Raw genomic sequence first — 22,650 nt, 5'->3', positions numbered from 1 at the left:
GGGGAGGTAGCTGACACCACAAAGAGACACACATACCAGACAGTAACACATACCAGTTGTAGTGATACCAATTTAGTGTATGGATTGCTATGCAAACCATGCAATGAAACAATATATGTTGGGGAAACTGAGAGGAGTCTGAAAGAAAGAATAAGTGAACATTTGCGTGATATCAGACAACAGGTTGACAAACCTATTAATCGTCATTTTATAGGTCATACTGAAAGGGACTTGCAGGTAGTAGTACTGCAAAAGTTATACCATGAAGGCCGCCTTTACAGACAGATAATAGAGGAGAAATGGATGAAGAAGCTTGCAACGAAATACACATAAATTGAGTGACAGACACATGTGAAATAATACGGGAAGTGACGTTACGTCGTTTGACGTCGTGTTTACAGGAAATGACGTCACGTCATTGAGACAAAACAAGTATTATAATATGGATGTTACATAGCTGTATCAATGACTTTTCATGTTTTGATAAAGGCCAGGTGGCCGAAAATTCAATAAAAGAGTGATTTTTAATGAATTATTATATCTACTTCCCTATGGAAGATCTTTGAATGAATATAATAGCTTTTATTTTGGAAGTACGTAATTCTGTGCATTTTTTTTATTTGAATTATTTTCAAATAGCCATTATTTGCTAAAATATTTGTACGAGTCTTTTGCTGTGCATAACAATCATTATTTTGCTTCTTTTATGTAGTTATATTGAAATGTTAAGCCCGTGACCTATATATCTAAATGTAAAATTCAAAAGCGTTGACACCGGTCTATCTAAGGAACACAACTTCGGCTTTTTATTTTCATTTAAACAATATCCATTTGAATAATAGCAGCATGCTGAACGATTTTTCCATGAAAAATGCCAGACGAAGGGTACTGCTGTAACTATTTTAAGCTGTAAAATTTGTTTGAATTAATGCAGATAATACGAAAATATAACTTACGTTAGAAATAATATGTTTTAAAGCTACATTAACAAAAAAATTTTATTCAGTATCTTTTATAAGAAATTACGACAAAAAGCAAGATATAAGCTATTTTAAACATCTTTGTTGCCATTGTTACTTTAAACTTCAAGAAAAATAGGGTACCATGTAAAGTGCTTGGTATTTTGCTAATAATATTACCCAAATATTCCATGTTGGTCATTAACAGAATGGCACTGGAGCCGTCGAAAAAAAAACCCGTGTTTATACAGAGTTGTTTTAAATGAGAGAAAATGCATTACTATGGAAACACGAGCCCCGTGACATATACATTTTAAGCTTATATTAGAAAGCCAACGCGCATACTAAAATTATCAATTATAAAGACTTCTACGGATATCAATGAAACTAAAATACATTGAAAAGTGTTAAATATCCGTATTTTTCTTCTTCTTTCAATATGAAATACCTTTGGAGGGTCATGTTCTTCAAACCTGGATAAAAATTGAACTTGAAGGAACGGAGATAAACGAAATTGAGATTGTAGCAGTTATAATTAAAACATCATATTACACGAAATACAAAAAATTGCTGCGGTTCAATTAATTTGAATTTACCCTGGTAACAAGGTAACCTACCTCCTTTAGTCAAGGACTTGTCAAATAATGCTCTAAAGCAATCAAAATGTAATTTAATACAAGACTGCAACCTATCCTTGATGGAATTCATGTAGTATGTTAACTTATTGTTTTTATTAGTTATTCAATTCTGAGACAATTGCCATAATAAGAACGATACTTTTGTCGTCGTCCAACCACTTTCTCCTGTAACCTAGCATCGACCGAGTTTAGCTTAGTCTAGTCTATAACACATACGGCGTAAGTCTTATGTGTCCAACGTTCTGCCTTTAAAGCATTTAAGTTTGCTTTCACGGGTACATGGCTTGTGAATAGTTTGCAATGTTCTGAAATTTGACACCCATGACACATATAGTGATTTATTACGTGCATGCGTAAACGTATATTAACCCATATGCAATTTCAACCTCTCTAAATGTTATATTTGGATAGCGGTGACATCACTAATATTATACCAGTTTGGCATTTTTCTTTTGCTTTTGTTTACAGATCTTTACAAATTGATTGTCAATCCACCACCGAAGACATCCTTACATAAACGGGAAACACTCGAAACAAATGATGCAATGATCAACCCACCTAAATTAGACGGCCTGCCTCCGAAATTAGAACTGCATAAAAGGGATGCTGAACCACCGAAACTGTCTTTACATAAACGGAAAATATCTCGGGCAAATGATGGGAACGTCGCCGGCCGTCCGAAATAAGAACTGCATAAGCACTGACAATATTCTTACATAACACAAATGACGAAATAAAAATTTGCATCCCATAATAAGGTTTGTTTACCATACAAACTGTACATGAACGGAAACTACTCGAAACAGCTGACAAGAAAGGTCGATGTGCCGTTTTAAAAAAAATGAAAGTACCATGCATACATGATGAGTTAAGCACATTTATCACATTGACCAAATGAGAATAAGAATGTGAAATATTACACTATGTGCTTTCTATCTGTATTAAAGTGCGGCTTGCATTTAAGTAGTTAATTTTCTATATGCAAATGTGGAATTTTACATTCATTATTATATTGTGGTTTGTTCTTTATGTAACGTAGTAGTTGCAACGTAACAGTCATGGAAGTAAAATATTTCTTAAATCTATAACAGTCTAAAACAATCATGTATCTAATATTTTTGAAGACTGGAGTGCAAAGTTAGAAAATAAGGAAGTAAACTTAATCCTAATTGCTATACTAGTTATTACTGGGGTTTGTGTTTGATGCTACTCATGTGTACAATACACAAAACAAAAGAATAAATCATAATATTTCACTCGTGAACACCATAATTTACATTTTCACTCGTGGCTGCGCCACTCGTGAAAATATTGTATTATAGTGTTCACTCGGTGAAATATATTTCGATCTTACACTAAAACAAACAAATATCCTCTATATATTCATGTAAATTTTGTAAACTCTTGTGGTTCCAGAATGTTACAATCACAGGAGAATGTGTAACGGCAAATTCGGTAATTTATTCAATTAGTTTGTTAAGGGAATAAAATAGTTTATATTAAGTGTTTTAGCTCAGTTGTTGTAAGGGCAAACCTTCTATTTACTTAAAAAAGCACGTTTGCTTAATTTATATTTGTGCAATTGCATCTTTTATAAATGTTGAATATGTTTCGTACCTAATAAATTTGTCTTTATTCAAACAGAATGTTTTTGTTTATAACTTTTATTCCATACATATAACAGATAAAGATATTAACGTCTTCAAGACCTGTATGTTACAAAACGCAAGAACCCTGTTTTCACTAAGAACACTGACGATGGCTTTCAACAATAGTATCTTGTTTTAATACATGCAAGGATAAAACAGCTGTAGTTTAAGATATTCCAATTTAATTCCTAATGTGGACAAATGCAGTTGATTTCTGTATTGCACCCTACTAGAAATTCAGTTTATACTGGCATTAGAGGCCTTCGTTCATTGTTTTGTTTTATGTAAGCGGTTGTTCACTCACTGGTTAATCTTTTTGTTCAAAGGGTATCTCGGCTTTATTGTTTCCGCATATTATTTAGAAAAGATGTATCGCTATTCGCGGTCAATGATTACTGCACGTTTTACAGTCACTTATTATTAATGAAAAAAACTAATAGATTCAATTATAAGATTTTATTATTCAGCCGTCCCTTGTTGGTCTTCGGTTTCGTGCAAATAAAAGGAAAAGAAAGACTTCATTAAGTTTAGTACTCATCTCATGATTACATGAAATAATAGAATAACAATTTGTCATGTTCTCATTAAAAGACAATATATTTTGTGCGTCAGCTGTTATTTAACTACAATGAAATTATTATCTTATCGTTTATGATCAAATTCCCATTGATAAGTAATGTGTTAATCGATAACAAAAAATCAAATAACCCTCTACTGGTGTAAATAGTCTGTCAAAATTAATTAAATTTGCCGTATGCGTTTTGTTTGTCCGAAGAGCATAAGATGTTCCTATTTATGGACGCGATTTATTATACCACAAGAAACGAAGTAAATTGTAGTGACGAATGTCAGTCTATCCATCCGTTTGTCCGTACTTCTGCCAGTTAGAAGGCCTTAAATGAATTTTCATATCAGTGAAGTAAAATGTTTCCGTTCGAAAACAAGAGATAATCGCATGACCAGGCTACCAAATTCAAAGTCAAGGTCAAATTTGGAGGTCAAACGTCATATAGAATTATTTTGTGTCTGCCCCACATTATTTAATAACGTCGTCACTTACAGAGTGTATGTCTTAGGGTTCTAGGTTGAAGGTTAATACAAACCTCGGACACTATAAGTCAAACAGCATTTTTTTTCATGTCCAAATTGTCAAAGTAAAAAAAAACTAATATCAATTATATACCTTAACAAAGCGGCGCACATAGCATAAGTCCAGTTTCTATAGGATAAAGTCACACTTGGAGGCTAAACGTCAAATAGTTTCATTTCGTGTCAGCATCATATATTTTTTTAATGACAGGAAATATTTCCAAAAACTAGCGTCATATATTTACGTCATCAAAACAATGTGCTAATCTCGTCACCCATGACGCAAGGTCTAAGGTAAAGGTAAAATATGTAATAGCTTTATTTCATGACAGTTTTCTAATCCGATGGAATGCTTTTCATTGAACTTGCATCAATTATTTACCTCATCGAAACATCATAAATATTGCAAGACCCATGTCCCTAGCGATGCCTTGTGGTATTAATCACATTCAGCGATAGCGCTAGTTTTGAGTAAAAAATTACTTAGTCACAGGCGTTAAGGTTATATTCTACACTAAAATATGTGCGTAACTTAACATTTTGAATGTAAAAGTAGAAGTTTAAAAATCTATATTTAGCCTGGGTTTTCATATTTACAATTCTTACCACATCGCGACTACGCCCTCGGGTTTTGAGAGAAATCATATGTCACGGTACGGACTTTGTCACGTAAGGTGTCAGACAGCCGGTTAGCTAAGTCGGTAGGGCACTCGCCCTGTAAGCGAGGGGTCCCGGGTTCGAGTCCCGGACTGACATTTGATGCTATGTTGATGGTTCAGTCAAATGCTTGTTGAAAAGAGTCGTCTGATTGGTTCAAGTAAAAATAGAATTGCGAAAATAAAAATAGCAATTTCGGAAATTAATCCAAATATACAGAAAGATGAATGTGAATGGGTTATCTTCAGATCTTCGTTTAGAAGATCAACTACTCTAGTCAGATAGTAAATTCGCTTGTCAATGAAAGATTATCATCTGCTCAAAATATATACTGCGTAACAGTTGAAAACAAATGTCACGTAAGATCCACACAAATCGATAGTTACATTTAATGCCTCTATTAAACAGCTATGACAGAGACACAGCTTTCATAAAAAAAAATACTGCGTCAATATGTTGGTTCAAACATATTTATTCAAAACAATATACATAATTATATTTAAATACAAAGATTACAAGTACAGTTGATGGAAAAGATTAGAAAACAAGAATACAACTAAATAGGAAAAGAAGATTTTTTCTCAAAGTCTGTATAGTACTAGCAAAATGTTTGTTGACATCTGTGACAAACTAGCTGTAATGATTTTACATATATACAAAATATGTTATAGCATGTCATCAATGAATACTTGAGTTTACATACATATGTTTTTGTATAACATCAATAAATACTTCAATACTAATAAACTTTGATAATGTGGCAGTTGACCTCAATACAATCGACACTGTTTATTTTCCAATACAGGTAAATCCAATAATTGCTTTACAATAGATCTGTGACGGATTATCTTTGAACACCCCTGGACTTATACAGATGATCTGATCATATGTAGATTCATTATTTTAGCTCAATTTCCTATTTTGAAGTGCATTAGTACCCTAATATAATTTTCAGTATCTTAATATCTTCTACTTTTATGGCAGATTTTAGACTATGATTAGCAAAGATATTTTAACTTTTAATTGTATAAATGTAAATAGCACGGTGAAAGTTCATTGATGCTTGATCTTAAGCACAGGCTAAATCACGGCTAAATAGAGTCTCTTGGTGATGTGGTACTTTACTCTGGAGTGGGGATGAGGATCATGATCTAAAGGTTTATGATTGTCTCCCTCGCTCCACTGTGGAATGCTCCCAGTTGTGATAGAGTATGTGCTTTGACAAATATGATAAGTTAAAAACTTCTGTGATATGTCTCTTGTAGTTCTATGTTAGAACGGCCATTTACATGTCTTGTCAGTCAATTTTATGTAATGTTTTATGTATTGTTTTATGTAATGTATGTAAATGGATGAGACAGTAATAAACAAATATATATTGGACTCAACTGCCACATTATCAAAGCTTATTAGTACTTGTATTTGTGAATATTAATTGATAAGCTAAGCTAGCAAATCTGTAAGGTACTGTCAACAAATTAGTTTTCGGCTGTGACAAACTCACTTTAAAAGGTTTTTTTGCCTAATCTGTATGGAACTGTCAACAAAAAAGATATTAGTTGGTTGACAGTCGTGAAAAAACCGCTTTAATGAATTATTTACATTTGTATATTGTGGTATATCAATGAATACTAAAAATCCTTTATTCATGTATAAAAACTAATACCACTAAATAGGAAAAGAAAATTCATTGTCAAGATTTTTATAGTACTGTTAACAAGCTTATTGACATCTGTGACAAGCTCGCTTTAATGAATTTACATATATATGTGAAAGTATGTCATCAATAAAAACTTGAAATCTTATATTATGTGCAACAACTATCAACAAGTAAATTGACAGCTGTGGTAAGCTCGCTTTAAAAGAATCTTTTCGTCAAAATATGTTTGATGCGTAAGTTAAATTGACACCTGTGACAAACCCGCTTTAATAAAATATCTACATCTGTATAATGTAGTATATCAACAATGTAATCATATATATAACAAATGACTAGCTTAGCCAATACGACTAAAAAGGAAAAGAAAATCAAATTCTTTATAGTACTATCAACAAGTCAGTGGACAGCGTGACAAAACCGCTTTAATGAATTATTTACATTTATATATTATGGTATATCAATGAATACTAAAACTCTCTTAGAAAAGCTAATACTATTAAATAAGAAAATTAGACTCCTTGTCGAAATTTGTATAGTACATGTTAGTTGACATTTGTGACAAACTCGCTTTAATGAATTTACACATAAATGTTAAAGATTGTCATCAATGAATACTGTTAATATTGTATTTATATGTAACAAATGAGTAGCGTAACTAGCAAAATCTGTATAGCACTATCAACAAGTGCATTGAGAACTGTGACAAACTCACTTTATAAAATGCTTTTTGTCAAAATATGTTTGGTGCTGCCAACAAGGTAAAAAACACATAAGTTGATTTACACCGTCACAAACCCGCTTTGACTAATAATTGACATTTACATATTGTGTAGTATATCATAAACAAATACTAAAAACCTTGTATATATATATATATATATATATATATAATAGAAAATATTAAAAGTTACTCCTGGACAAGTATATAATTATATAATCAATAAAAAAGAAAAACATCCAATGGGTGTCGATTTTTTTGTATGTCTGCCCTGATGATTATAATATGAAACCGGTAGGTAGACAGAAATACAGATAGAGGAAACCCATTGGATGTTTTTCTTTTATATATATACATATATATATATATATATATATATATATATTAAAATGACTGTAGAAATAGAGAGAATGAATTATTTGGCTTACAACCTTGTACCATTTTCCTATTGGCGAAAGTACTAGCATTTGCCGACAGGTATGATGTCAAATGTAAATAAAATACTGTTTATATTTGTAATGATGAAATTAATTTTCGGTTGCTAAAGAAATTAATTCATAGAGCAGATAATATATGGATTTTTTCAAACAGCACAGTCAGCTGGTAAAGTATTAATAATTATTAGTATCATTTCATTTTTTTTTTTCCATCTTTTTTCAAAATGTTGTAGTTAAATAAGTTTTACGCTAAAAACGTCTTACACTTTTTCTTTAAAAACTAACTAAAAATTAACATTTCGTTAAAAAATCTAAAACGGTTCTATAGATGTGTATTCTTAAATAATCCGTGTACAAAATATACGTAAACTGAGAAATAAAGTTTCTTGAATGTGATTATTTCCGTCATATAAGATAAATTAAGGACAAATCAATAAAGGTTAAACTTTATAATTTCTTTCTTTATATTATTTCTTTCTTTATTTCGTATATTCATGATGCTGTTAAAACAGTTCCACATTTTCCACCTTTTACTATCTTATTATACATTTATTTCAACATGTGTCTTGTTCCAGTCTTTCAGATTTTAAACAACATTTCAGGTTTTTTTGCGAGTGTAAGTAATTATTCCAGAATAATAAACAAAGGTTTCAAGCGGTAAATATTATCAATTCGATTGTGAGTAGTATATATCGGACAGTTTCACAGAGTTGGGACAATGGGGCAATGGTGGGGTTACATAACGGGTCAAAGGTCAAGGTTCTGCCTCATCCGGGGTCATTACGCAACCGTGACGTCCTCTAGCGGGACTGACTCATTATTTCCTAAAACTGTTCGTATTAGATAACGGTAAACTCATTAATTTTTCTTTATAATCTAACGACCGGATCTTTACGACCTAATTATCGATTCCCGCCTAGCGTCCTTTTTCCTATCAAATATTTGTCCTGACGGTATAGAAAAATCGATATAGCCTTACTCCACCTCATTTTTAACCCTTTAACGTATAGAATCTATACTTAAGACCGTCGGCAACCGACTTTTTAAATATAGAACTACAATCGGAACGTCTAGAGCTAACAGTTTAACCAAGGTACAGCGCAGAGTCATTATTAAATTTTGTTTCTATTTCTTTGATACATAATTAATGGTTTATAAGGCTATAACTACCAAAATAAAGACACTGGATTATAACTTATAAAATACTGATTGCAGTCGTAACTAATAGTGACGAATATTGAATGCTTACAATCGCTTCTCCGTCGAAAGAGCGTATCTGAAAGAAAAGAAGAATGAAATAAATACATTGTACTATTATACTTATACCTCGAAGTACCAATTACAAAAAGCTGGGTTAAAGATCTTTGTCAGGTACTAAATACGACGATAGATGATCTATTAGATATTAGGACGCTGCGTACGAATCATAAATCGATACACTGGTTTCTTTTTCAATCTAGTAAACACGAGTTAAAATTTCGAATTAATAACATTCGATGGAACATAACAAGTTAAATATTGTGGAGATAAATAGCATAACAGTGAACAATTTGAAAATACTGAGCTTATTCGCTGGATAGAAGTGTTTAATCAGTGTTTATTCTAGACTTTGCGAAACGAGTATAAATGGCTATGCTGAGGGGTGCCGATGGGGGCAAAAGGAAAAGCAAAGAAAAGGACTAAATCGGAAGCGTCTCCCGACTCGGTGAGTGTTCCTATAGACAAGAGACTAAATATGGCAGAACAAACTTCTCCCATGGCAAACTATCTGCCCCAGGTGTCCCAACTGCCCCAAGTGCCTCCCTACCCTGGACAATTTTTACCCCCTCATACTCAATTTGTGACCTCACAAAATCAAGTACCACAACCGCAGGCGGCTATGGCGAATTTTAATCAAGTGATTATCGATAAACTTGAGGCTATGAACAAGAGATTAGGCAAATTGGATACCATTGAATCGCAATTATCATGTTTGACTCAAAAAATGGATAAAATTGACAGACGCGTGTCTTCGCTTGAAAGCAGTCTCATGGAAGCAAATAGCAAAATAAATGATATTGAAGTCAGTAGAAATTTTGATGCTAGCTTTTGTGAAGAACTGAATAAAAAGCAGTCTGAAATTGATAAAGCTGTAAAATCAGAAAGGGAGTTGAGCCGAAATGTATTAAAAGAGTGTGAAAATTTAAAACAGGAGAATCGTAAGTTAAGTGACGAATTAATAGACTTGCAGTCTCGTTCAATGCGCGATAATATGCTCTTTTTCAATGTTGCTGAATGCGCAAATATAGAGGATAGAAAAAATGAGGACTGTCGGGACAAAATTTTGAACTTTTGTAAAAATAATCTTGGAATTGAGGACGCTAAAACCAGGTTTAAAATAGCAAGAGCCCATCGCCTGGGAAAATTTGTTTCTGGCAAAAACAGGCCAATTGTGGCAAACTTCTGTTATACCCCAGACAAACTTGACGTGAAGCAGCGAGTATACGACAAGCGTGAGGAGATTGATGTTAAAGTCAGTGACCAGTATCCGAAAATTATACAAGAGCGGCGAAAGCAGCTCATACCGGAGCTTATCAAAGCAAGAGAAGATGATAAAGAGGCAGTACTTCGATACGATAAACTTTATATTGACGGCAAACTGTTTCGTTTTGCATCAGATCAAAAGAGTGTCGATGAGAAGCAGTTAAAGTGTTTAGTCTTGAATGTCCAGGGGCTAGTAAATAAACTTAGTGACAATGACTTTTTGGCTTATATCTGTAACTATGATATCCTGCTTTTTACGGAGACGTGGAACTCTAAAGCTACAAATATTGATATCAATGGCTTCTGCTCATTCTCATGTCCTAGACCTAAAACAAACAAAAAAGCAAAACGTTTCAGTGGAGGTGTGATTATTTATTATAAGCAGAAGTTTTTCAACAAAATACAACTAGTCAGCTTGAATGAAAAGGGCATTGTTTGGTTAAAATTGGCGAAGGAATATTTTGGCAATGTTAACGATACATATTTTTGTACATGTTATATACCGCCCGAAAGTTCAACTGTATATAAAAATGCTTCTTCGCAACTATATAATTTTGACTTTTTTGATCAACTTAATGAAGATATTAGAGAATATAGCATGTGTGGAGATATCTATTTGACTGGAGATTTAAATTCCAGAATAGGTAATTTATCGGATTATGTACGAAGTATAAATCTTGATAGATATGTTGATATGCCTGAGGGTAATGTACCGTTAAGAGGTTTTCCGTTACGCAATTCTCAAGACAACATTGTTAATCCTTTTGGTCTCAAATTATTATCGCTGTGCAAAGAAAATGATTTACTTGTTACTAATGGTCGTTTAGACGATGGGTTGTATACATGTTTTAGTTTAACCCATAATAGGAAAGCGGCAAGTGTTGTTGACTATATTATTACAAGTTATAATAATTTTCATTGTATATCTAGTATGAAAATCCGTGATCTAACGGAATTTTCTGATCACTGTCCGATTGAATTTTGTATGAACATAGAAAACATTATATTATATAATAATGATGTATTAACATATGAAAAAATAATATGGGATGAAACGGATCCCGCTAGCCTTAATACTATTCTTAGTGAGAATAAACACATTTTTGATGATATTGAACAAAAATTGATGTCTGGTGAATCAGATATTGATACAAGTATAAGTAATTTATCGAAAGCTGTCTACGATGTTTCGTATGCCATGCACGGTAAAACATTTAGTACACGCCCTAATGTAAGTGCACCAAAAAAAGCGCAGTGGTTTAATGACGCCTGTAAGCAGGCAAAGTCCGTATTTTGTAACGATAAAAGAGCGTTTAAAGCAAATCCTACAGATGATAACATGATAAAATTTTTGAATAGCAGAAGTGTATATGCTCGAACCAAGAGAAGAGCTAAATATCGATACAATGTTTTAGAGAAGGATAAATTATCTAGGTTAAGTAAATACAGTCCTAGAAAATTTTGGAAATACATTAACAAATATAAGAGTAAAAGTAAATTTAATGCACCTGATATTACTTTAAATGATTTCGTGAAACATTTCAAAAATATGTCCAATGCTTCCAATGGTGATTACACACCTGACGAGGATTTTGTGGAGAGATTCGAAACTGTATCAGTCAATGAACTAGACTGCCCCTTTACAGTGGGGGAAATTTCCAAGACTATCAAAAATCTCAAAAGGCATAAAAGCTGCGATTTTGAAAATAATGTAGCTGACTTTTTTATTGACTCAAATCAGTTTATTTCTCCGTATCTTGTAAATATTTTTAATAAAATATTCGACTCTGGCATATATCCAGAATCGTGGTGTAAAGGTATTATCATACCTATTTTTAAAAAAGGTGATTCTAGGAATCCCTCTAATTATAGAGGGATTACTATTGTTAATATTCTTGCAAAAATCGTTTCACTATCACTCAGAAATAGAATTAATAGATGGTACGAAACAGAAAATGTTTATTATGATTCCCAATTTGGCTTTAGAGATAACCACAGTACAACAGACTGCATATTTTTATTACATACTATTATTCAGAATACACTTTTTGACAAATCTAAATTATTTTGTGCTTTTATTGACTATGAAAAAGCTTTTGATACTGTTTTACGTGATGCTTTATGGGTCAAACTTGTTCAAATTGGAGTCAGTTGTAAGGTGATTAATATGTTGAAATCCATTTATGAAAATGTTAAATCTTGTGTGAAACTGTCTTCAGATACGAATTTATCTGACTTTTTTGACGTAACACTAGGGTTAAAACAAGGGGAACCACTCTCGCCTCTTCTCTTTATCCTTTTCATCAATGACATTCATAATTGTATAGATTTCAATAATCTTTCTGAAAACGACTTAAACCAATTGTCTAAATATATGTTACTTTTTGCTGATGATATTGCCTTGTTTACCACCAATCCCGCCAGTTTACAGGCCCAACTCGATAATGTTTATCAATATTCTGTTAAGTGGGGTCTCAAGATTAACGTGAAAAAAACTAAAATTTGTATATTTGAAAAAAGGAAACATGTAAATAACTTTGAATGGTATATTAACAATGAAAAGGTTGAAATTGTTGATAACTTTTGCTATCTGGGTGTAAATTTTACATATACAAACAACATGAAAACTGCTGTTAAAGTTCTATCTGATCAAGCCTTAAGAGCGTATAACAATTTACTGTCAATTTTCAGTAGAGTCAACCTTGATATTAAAACCAAACTTTCCCTTTTTGACTCCATGGTTTTGCCAATTTTGTTGTATGCAGCTGAGGTATGGGGAATTTATGACTGTAAAGAAATTGAAAAGATTCATCTTAGGTTTTGTAAACATATTTTGGGAGTTCGTACCCAAACACCTAATTTAGCTGTTTATGGGGAACTTGGAAGATTTCCCCTTTCCATAATTATGAAAGAAAGAGCCTTGAAGTACTGGCTTAAAATTATGAAAAACCCAGAGTCACCAATGTATACAATTTTTATCGAACAGAGAAATAGCACAAATAACATGTCATGGTCTCATCAAATTAAACGTTTGTTAGATACCTTGGGTTATAGCGAACTATGGAATAATGTTCACTTAGACTCAAATGTAAATTTTCTTGCTTTGTTTAAACAAAGAATTAGAGATCAGTATATCCAAGAATGGAATGCATCGATTAAAAATATTTCTAAACTTGACTATTATTGTAAATTTAAAACTCAGTTCTGTTTTGAAAGTTATCTTGATGTGATTTCTGTAAACAAATTAAGGAAGCAATTCACTTCATTTAGAGTTTGTTCTCATAATTTAGAAATTGAGTTTGGTAGATTTTCAGGTATTAATAGACAAGATCGCGTGTGTAAAATGTGTACCAATAATGCAGTTGAATCAGAATATCACTTTTTACTGTGTTGTCCTAGATATGCAATTATTCGTCAAAAACATTTTGGGCATGTATCATGGCCATCTATTCAAAAATTTGTCTCTTTTATGTCTTCAAAAAGAAAAAATATGTTGTTAAAAATTGCTAAATTCTTAAATGATGCTTTTGATTTAAGAAAAGAAGCCTTAGAACATATTTCTGCTTCTTAATTATATGATGTCAATTTATGAATGTTTAGTGTATGTTATGATATGGTAGGTAATGTATTGATTAGTTATGTTCAATTATTTAAGTTATAATATGTATTCGTTTTCTGTCTTGGCCATATTTGTTTGTATGCTTTGTAAATGGTCAAAGGCATTATTATGTGCCGATTAACCAATAAATGAAATGGTAATAAACTGTATGCTTCAATTACCCCTCTCTAGTTTTCGTATTCTTACTAAATATAGCTACAGAAATTACTAATCATAATCGATACACTGGTTATAAACTGTATGATTCATATTCAGTAACCGATCCCGAGTTTCAGTACTTAAATCGGTGATGCTAAATAACGCCGCACAAGTTATGAATCATAACAGCAATTAATAATCATAATCGATACACTGGTAATAAACTGTATGATTCATATTCAATAACCAATCCCGAGACGGTCGTGGCAGTTTTTGAGTTCAGTTTTACGAAATTTGCATATATTTTTGCGTATTTGTCGAAATTTGTATTCGCCGATTCAGTTTTTGTCCCAGCTAATTCATTTTCTGTAAGTTTAAACGGAAAATGCCATAGAGAGCGTGGTCATTTTCGTCACGGTCGTGACAGTTTTTGAGTTAAATATTTCAAAATTTGTTTATAATTATTTTCGCGTTTTTATCGAAATTTGTATTCGCCGAGTCCGTTTTTGTCCCAGCTATTTCATTTTCTGTTAGTTTAAACGGAAAATGCCATAGGGAGCGTGATCATTTTCGTCACGGTCGTGACAGTTTTTGAGTTAAATATTTCAAAATTTGCTTATAATTTCGCGTTTTTATCGGTAAATTTTTCTAAAATTGTGTAATGCGATTACCCTTTCGGACGATTAAACTTCGCTGTTTTTCGAGGTCGATGTTTTAGTGGTTTACATGCATTGGCGCTGGGATGTCGAGGGCGGGTAAAACCTCAAGTTTGCTTTTAAATTAAAGCAAATACGTATAAAAGACGACAAAAAATCAAATTCGTTTTATTAATTTTTTTATTGTGTTTTCATTTCTCGTACACACACAACATTATAAATGATTTTATAATTCGATTTAAATATTTAAATAGTGTTCCGTCCTGTACACCGTACATTTTCGTACATTGGAATGTTTATCACTTCATTTCGCAGTTACAGTCAGTGTTAAGAGTACACCGTTTAGTGTAAAGGTAGAGTCTCCTAAAACGTAATACGCATTGTAATTTATCCGAATTCGAGGTCGCGAGTTGAAACTGTTCGTCCAAGAAGTAGAAACGTAAATATTCCGGCAATCCGCTCAACACGGGTACGTATCTCGGGTCTGTATAGGTATCCAGCACGTAGGTTTGTCCGTGAACTTCGACGTTCCTGAGAGTTTGGAAGTTGCTTTCGTTGATAAAAGTTTCATTCACAAAGTCGGCGCAGAGGTATAAACGTTCGTGTTGGGAGGTAAACTGACACTCCATGGTAATTTCCACGAGCGCGCATTCCCACGCGCTTTGTAACGTTTTTATCCAAGGGCAGGCTACTGAAAAGTCCGCTTGAGTGTTGGGACGTCCGTGAGTAGTTGCTTTAGGGGTAACGTGTACGTAAAATTTCTCATTTTCGCTCCTGGTTATAACTTTTTGCAATGTTTTGTACCGTTTTCGCGGCCCTTCTTAGGCGTTTAATCCGTGAACAAGCATTGACTCTGACCTGAAAAGGTCACGTTCTTCCACACGTACAGAGCGGAGAAGTTATCAACGCCTTGACTTCCGGCGTACCAAGACCAGTCTATCCAATCAGGTTTCGGTTTTCTCTGCATCCAACAACTAAAAACCTTTTTAGCTTTCTCGATATCTCTTTTAAATTCGGATTTGGCCCTTTCCACGGCGGCCGCTATTTCCGACGGACAATTAATGGCGACTCGTTTCGACATGATCATGTGAAGACGTTCGAGCCGTTTGCTCCCCTTCTTACGTTTTTATTATTATTATTATTATTCCCAGTAAGGTTTTTCCAATCGACAATAAGTGCATTACACATTTTTTTTAATTTACCGACAAATACGCGAAAATAATTATAGGCAAATTTTGAAATATTTAACTCAAAAACTGTCACGACCGTGACGAAAATGACCACGCTCCCTATGGCATTTTCCGTTTAAACTTGAATTAGCTGAGACAAAAACTGAATCGGCGAATAAACATTTCGACAAATACGCGAAAATATAAGCAAATTTCGTAAAACTGAACTCAAAAACTGTCACGACCGTCTCGGGATTGGTTATTGAATATGAATCATACAGTTAATTACCAGTGTATCGATTTATGATTCGTACGCAGCGTCCTAATATCTAATAGATCATCTATCGCCGTATTTAGTACCTGACAAAGATCTTTAACCCAGCTTTTTGTAATTGGTACTTCGAGGTATAAGTATAATAGTACAGTGTACTTATTTCATTTTTCTTTTCTTTCAGATACGCTCTTTCGACGGAGAAGCGATTGTAAGCATTCAATATTCGTCACTATTAGTTACGACTGCAATCAGTATTTTATAAATTATAATCCAGTATCTTTATTTTGGTAGTTATAGCCTTATAAACCATTAATTATGTATCAAAGAAATAGAAACAAAATTTAATAATGACTCTGCGCTGTACCTTGGTTAAACTGTTAGCTCTAGACGTTCCAATTGTAGTTCTATATTTAAAAAGTCGGTTGCCGACGGTCTTAAGTGTAGAATCTATACGTTAAAGGGTTAAAAATGAGGCGGAGTAAGGCTATATCGATTTTTCTATACCGTGAGGTCAAATATTTGATAGGAAAAAGGACGCTAGGCGGGAATCGATAATTAGGTCGTAAAGATCCGGTCGTTAGATTATAAAGAAATATTTTAATTAAAATGAGTTAACCGTTATCTAATACGAACGGTTTTAGGAAATAATGAGTCAGTCCCGCTAGAGGACGTCACAGTCGCGTAATGACCCCGGATGAGTCATAACCTTGACCTTTGACCCGTTATGTAACCCCACCATTGCCCCATTGCCCCAACTCTGTGAAACTGTCCGATATATACTACTATTGTGTATACTCGGAAACATTACGGTATGACGTAACGGTGGTTTGACAAAATGATTATTTTTTTATTTTGTGATGTACAAACGACTGAAATAAAAGCTAAATGTAATTCACTTTTTCGCCTGTATTCCGAAGAATTACCGTATTATGTTAAACAAAACAATCCTAATTTGCTTGAAATTGAAATATTACTGAAAATCAATTCTAGTGCAGTTGCAAAAAAAGAGAAAAAGAGCTAAATTATACTGAATTAAAACAAAGCAAAAAACAAACAATTGTTTAAATTAATGTTAAGTTATACTTGTCCTTCCTCTGTCCTCTAGTTTGCTATAACCCAAATAAATGAAAACGAGTTAATGAAGAGCTTTTGAAGTTTTACATTAGGGAGAAATGAAAACACATTACGGAATATAAATGTTCCCCAAGATGATAATTGTTGGTTTTATCTAGTCACTACCAACGACAAAATCTCCGATCCTAGAGATTAATATAAATTCATACTACATTAGACAGAATATCTAAGCGGTGCTTTTTGCAACTTTGATTAGCAGTTTATTAGAGGAATGAAAAATGTAACTATCGTTTAAGTTGGTAACACGTGTCTTGCTGTTTCACTCAAACTTATCAAATAAAAGATACCTACAGATGAATAATTTTCGTCAAAAAAGCCAAACGATGATAAACCAAAAGTTAAAATAATTTATTGTAAGCAAAGCGGTATATAAAGTAGTGAATAAAGACAAAATGAAATCGTAGATCTAGACCGGCGATTTGAACAACTATTTTCATATGCACATGTATTTGTGGATCCCCTCCGCCCCCAAACAAAACTTAAACATAACCCCCGAATAAAATAGGTGGCAGAGTGATTTGTATAAAACAGTTTCGTTATACACTCATAGATTTATTTACGTTTGTGCATTATTACTGCGAGACATCTGGTAACCAAGTTCAGCTAATCTAGTTAGCGGAGTTGTTTTGAAAGACATTTTTACGACAAGAAGTATCTTTAGAAAAAATACACGGCACTCTACACTTTAACATACGATCGGGTATTTATAAAGCAAAACAAAATGCAGCTTTTAAAGTAAAATAATGTTTTACGCCATGATTATATTAATCATAATCTAGAACACTTTGACAAAAACATAAGACTAAAAAGGAGGGCTCAAAAAGTGCGTGTGTGTGTGTGTGTGTTGGGGGGGGGGGGGGGGGGGGGGTGGAATGACCATTTATGAAATTGTCAAGGGATAAGAAATGACTAAAATGGGGACGAGTTGACTGTAAAACGTTTACGGGAGATTATTCCGTATCAGAGTGACAGAGTCGAATTCTGCAGCAGGGGATTACGTTTTACAAGCTATTTCCACATGAGGCTTGCAACGGATTATACTGTGTAACAATACAGCTTACCTGCAAACACCTTAAGGAAATAGTACTTCTGTGGAATTTTTCATTCACCAATCAAATTGTACAGTTTTAGTCAGCTGTTAAATGACCTTCACCCCAGATATAAACAGAAAGTAAATATGAAATCAATACCGGCCTGCAGCCGGAAAAAAAGAAAGTGTATCAATGCTAAATGAAAAGATGTATTGAAAATTTCACAAAATCGTCTCTTCCCCGAGCCCGAAATAAAGTTTGTAAACTGATCAAAGTTTGGAAAAAGTGTTATTTTTGTGAAATTTTTGTGAAAAAACGAGCTGGATGGGCCCCCATTCCGTTTATATCCTGAAGTTCAGTAAGGACTATTAAATTGAGAAATGCAATAAAATTGGGTATTGTTCTTGCAGCGGGATCATTGCAGGCTGTTCAAAAAGTGCAAAATTGATGATTTTGGCATGCTATTTTCATGGATGGTGTAAAACTTTCGTTTTGATAACTTTCTTTATTCTTGTATGAGAATCCTGATCTTGCCATTAATTAAAAGCACAAAACATGCACGCAATTTATAAAATGGCAACCCTGATTCTGCTCATAAGGGAAGTGCAATATTGCGACTCGCTACATGTAAGACTGTCCGTGCCCCAAATTTTCGAATCTAAGTGTACCCTTCTACCTTAATTTACGTCAGTCGCTTAAGTATTCATAACTACCATTTACTGTTTGCGGAAGAAATTGCAATGACCCTGTTGATAATTATTACTTCTGGCATACCGAACTGGATTTGCCCGTGTTATCATCTGTGGTGGGAAAACGAGATAAAATTCTAATAATAAACAATTATTTGCATCTTCAAACAAGCAGAAAATAAAATTTAATGATGAACGATGACGAATGCGTTTGCAGTACACCGATATGTTTAAATATTTTAGGATGGTTTGAGCTGTGACTCAGTGAAGTTCATGAATCGAAATGAATTTTCTTTTAACAAAAGTTGTGAATTTCATTTTTCTAACACGCAAGACTGCTGCAGGTAAGGTCTTAAACATGTCTTTAATTGAATAATACTAAGTAGAAATACTCGTAGAGATTTTTTTTATCTCAAAACAGTCATTGTAAAAGGTACTTCAATATGATTAAATCATTCTTTCATTTCGGGATGGGATGTAAAATTTAATTGTCAATGTGTTTGTGGTTTGGAAAATGGGACCGTCTACATTATATGATGAAAATCTGTATTGGGATAAGCTTAAATACTTCCCCCCTGTTCAACGTTTTCTTCGCAACAAGTTGTTTTATTAGCTTTTATAAAGTAATGAATTATGCTTTTATATTTTTAACAAGCCTACAGAAATGTTGAAAATTGGAACCGTGTCCCTCGGTTGTAGAGATTGTAAAAATGGTAGCTGTTCCTGTCCGTCTTCGACAGATCAGTATTACCAAAAGGATATATGTTTTCAAACAAGGAAAATACAATATCCTTCAAACAGAGCATTTATGACCAGTAAGCAGTTGGCAAGCTGCGAATTAGCCAAACAATCACAGTTATCAACGCAATCTTAAATGTTTACAAATTAAACATAATGTTCACGAAAACGAACTGTACATGATGATCGAAAACAAGTAATTAAAACATACTCCCGTAAATACATCTAAATACTGTTATGTAATTTCAGTTCCGTGTGCTCGTTATGCGTGACAGCTTATATACACATTGTGATTAGGGTATTAGATACCTGATAGAAATGTTTAAATAAAATGGCGCTCGCTTGGTATATTCTTAAAGTTGATCTTGTTTTGCACTATGTTGCAATTTTTAAACAACTTTACCATGCCGTTTTGTTTTTATAAATTTGGTATAATTTATGATGTTTCTTCAAGCTCAAGTAGAGGCAAATTTCAAAGTGATGGCCGCTTGTCCAAATAGTTGCAGAGAATTCATTATTACATTAATTTTGATGAAAACAAAAAACGTCAAGCTATTGGTAAACAAAAAAAAAATGCCCGTAAATATCCTTGTTTTCTAGGGTGTCTCAAGTAAAAGCATTTAATGAGGCAGAATTCTAACTCCAACATTGAAACATTAAGCTCGAGTCTTGTTGGTTTGTTTAAAATTTTGTCACTTTATTCAAAAATAAGCTTGGGACAGAAGTAAAACCTTTCTACATTTCTTCCACACTAATATTATGTAATCCAAAGAGTAAGAGCAAAAAAGAGAACTTTTACCGCATGTAACTCAGTATTTTTAAAGGTGTCTAACACTGCCCGCTTCTGTATCAGAGGTAAATTGACTTTGAACAGCAAGAAATCACTTATCAAGTCAAAAGTTTCCAATTTTTGCAAAATAAATCAATAATAAGTCTTGAAAAAAAAGTAAAACGTTACTAAAACAAGAAATATAAGCAAAACAAATTTGGTCCCAGTGGGGCTTGAACCCATGCCACTTGAAAAATTTAAGTCAAAAGTAGGTTTATGGTAGGAAATGAATACTCTTCAAAAGGAGGTACACTATGAGAGATCTAATACCTTAAATTACAAGCATATGAAATATAAATCTCATTCTATAATTTCTTTTTATTTCTGGCGTCTAAAATTTAAGAAATATAAGCGAAAGTTAGGCATATTAAAACATAAATTAAATAGCAGCGGTTAAGAATGGCATGGTTATATGATTAAAAGAAACTTACATACATAGCACATATAAGCACAAACCTGTAAAAAATATGTACATAAGTAAAAGAGAAATTACATGCATATAATACACTACATAGTGAGTTTATTGCGTAGAAGGTGCTAATTTTGGCAGTAACTATAGATAAAAGACAAATAAAAGGCAAACTAATTTTTAAAGGCATTTTAGGATTTAGTGAATGCTAGTATCTTATTTACTAAGGTTGGTGTAGCCCTTAGCACCTTCCTCCAGTTCATATAACAGAAAGCACATAAAAGACTATGTTTAAAGCACATAGAAGACCAAGTTTAAAACATGAACAAACTAAGTTTAAAACATCAACAAACAAACAGTACACTGTCTCTACAGCAACCCAGATCAGTTGGCTCTTACTGACTTTTGAATGTCTAATCTACCCAGCCAGTGTACTCGTCCAGCTGACAGCAGATAGGCTTCTCTATGGCAAACAGAAAAAAAAGCACAAAGGGCAATTTAAATTTTAAAGTTTGACCTGATGAAAGATTTGAATCTTAATAATATATGGTTGGAATCATTACTTCTATGTGTTCTTATCATTCTGTTTTCTATGTTATTACACAATCATATGACTGTTCTTGTTTTCTGTGACTATCACTTTTTATGCTTTTATGACAGGTTTGTCTAATCGTCATGTCCTCGCGTGTAGGGATAAAAGTACGAGGATATAAAACAGCGAAATAATGAAACTTTATGGGCGGATGCACTATCTAATATAAAACATGTGCCGACGAGTATCAAACGCCATGTCGTCCCCTTCCTTTGTCGTGTTTTTCTGTATTCGCCATGACAATGTAAAGACACGAATACACGACAAAATGTGCAGCTTGTTGTCCTTTCCTGTCTCCGCACAGGGTAGCACAGGACGGCATGAAGACACGACGATACACTGCTGAAAACAATATTTTCGACTTATGCATCTTTGTGTAAGGATGTAAATATTTTATACAAATATATCGTTTACAACATTGTAAACAAAACCTGACAACAAATTGAAACTGTGTAGGCTTTACCCTCACAGCTGGTGCATATTTTAAGGGACTTTCATTATAACGTTTGTATATTTAAGTTTCAGTCGTCGTTGGAAATGTATTGGAAAAGCGATATTTAAATTACGGAACTGAATAGATTATGACATATATGTTTCAACATTGACAGACGAAGTAGAAAAATAAAAAGGATAACTAACACAATACTATATGTTTTATAAAACGTATCTCTTAATTAATAGGTCAAATATACAATATACTTAACGTTGTTTTCTATGATTGTACTAATGAATTGTCAAATTAAGAAAAAAAAGTAATTTAGGTATTTCAGATTAATCAGCACATTTTACTGTTGTAAACTTTGAAGATCAAGAATGTAGGTCAATAGCTTTTGTTAAAGTACTTTTTTGAGGTGATACAGTTTTACCGTCGTGAATGAAGAAACGATTGTAGGTAGTGTTGAATCTCGTAGTCTATCTAGGCATGCTTACTTAGAGGCGAAGAGACTCAAAGACCAAAGGAACAACAAACTGCCAGTTTGCTGTGTCTTGTAGACCTTATGATGTGGCATTCTTTCAAAAGAATAGTTAAAGTTTTGTCCGA

This window comes from Mercenaria mercenaria, chromosome 16, assembly GCF_021730395.1.
Source record: "Mercenaria mercenaria strain notata chromosome 16, MADL_Memer_1, whole genome shotgun sequence".
NCBI classification, from domain to species: domain Eukaryota; kingdom Metazoa; phylum Mollusca; class Bivalvia; order Venerida; family Veneridae; genus Mercenaria; species Mercenaria mercenaria.
Note: the sequence above shows the minus strand (reverse complement) of the source record.